Genomic DNA, 1,259 nt, shown 5'->3' with positions numbered 1-1,259 from the left:
TGGATTTTTGCTTGTACGGATTTCGTGACAATGGAACTAATGGGTTTTTGCTTGTCACGGATTTCGTGAAATGGAACTAATGGGTTTTTGTCAAACAATTTAGTCGGACAATTGAGCATTAATGGTCACTTGGTCAGAAATTTTTTTTATGTCCGACTGTAATTTCAGGATCTGCAACTACATGTACACATGTACATCAATCAAAAAATCATTGTAATTATTAATAATAATAATAATTATTATTAATTTAGGACTGGTATGCTGGGATACGGTAATGTTCCTTATGACAAAATCTCAATGATTGTCATATCCACCATTGCCGTTGGTCTAGGGATACCACTTCTCCTCATCATATTCGGGTCCATTTATGTTGCCTTCAAGAAGAAAGTGTGGCAGAAATGCAGCAAAACAGGCTACACCAAGATGACCAACGAGAAGGAAGATGAAGACGAAATTAAAGCAAATGGCGGTGATAAAATTAATAAAGAATAACTAATTTTATGAATACGAATGTGATTGGAATTAATTTCCATTTTAAAAGCATTGAGGTTATTATTATTTTGATTATAATAGCATTATGCTTGTATTGTATAACGAATAATTATTATTGCTATTAATTATTATTTCTCTTTACTAATAAATAGTTTTATAAATAAAATAAAAAGACGAATAAAAACGTGCAACCAGTGTTTGTATTAACATGATTAATTATGGTATGACAATGATTCCAGTATCTTATCTCATACCCTTACATTCATTCTCAGTTGGTATGGGTATCAGTTTAAGTCTGTAGTAGTGCTGATTCCAGTGCTGTCAGCGTTGGTCCAGATCAGTTGAGTTGATTTGAATTCATTTGATAATGTCCATTGAAAGATAAGAGCATTGAAAAAGAAAACCCTGGGAAAGAAATATTAACAGTTACATGTATACTTTTAAATGTAGAATAAATCCTTTAAAAATTACTGCATAGCACAAAATTTTCAAGGGCCCTAAATTTGCAATTTTTGAAGATTCGTAAAAATTACTTCTACAAATCAAACTATTATGGTACAAGATGGCAGATGGCATAAATTTGCAAAAATTAAATCCATGAAATAGATTTTTAGGCAAATTTGCGAAATTTACAGCCCCTTAAAAATTTTGTGCTATACGGTATTTATTCTGATAGCTACAGTGGATACTTACCATTCTAATATAGCAATACTCACTCTTAATCTATCAAAATCATAATCTATAGGAGGTAAGAGTATCATTTTTAG

At 31.0% G+C, this 1,259-nt stretch overlaps 1 long non-coding RNA gene across 1 annotated transcript; it reads right to left on the bottom strand.

The window, feature by feature from the left end:
- Positions 1 to 369: 369 nt before the first annotated feature.
- Positions 370 to 1,243, bottom strand: LOC109593294 (uncharacterized). The gene is made up of 2 exons (XR_002190871.1): positions 1,186 to 1,243; positions 370 to 897 (listed from the first exon to the last, which is right to left on the bottom strand). It is a non-coding gene; the product is annotated as an uncharacterized LOC109593294 (long non-coding RNA).
- Between the last annotated feature and the right edge of the window lie 16 nt (positions 1,244 to 1,259).

This window comes from Amphimedon queenslandica, unplaced genomic scaffold, assembly GCF_000090795.2.
Source record: "Amphimedon queenslandica unplaced genomic scaffold, v1.1 AMPQUscaffold_2141_Cont25856, whole genome shotgun sequence".
Taxonomy (NCBI): Eukaryota; Metazoa; Porifera; class Demospongiae; order Haplosclerida; family Niphatidae; genus Amphimedon; species Amphimedon queenslandica.
This window is presented reverse-complemented; position numbering and strand designations above follow the sequence as displayed.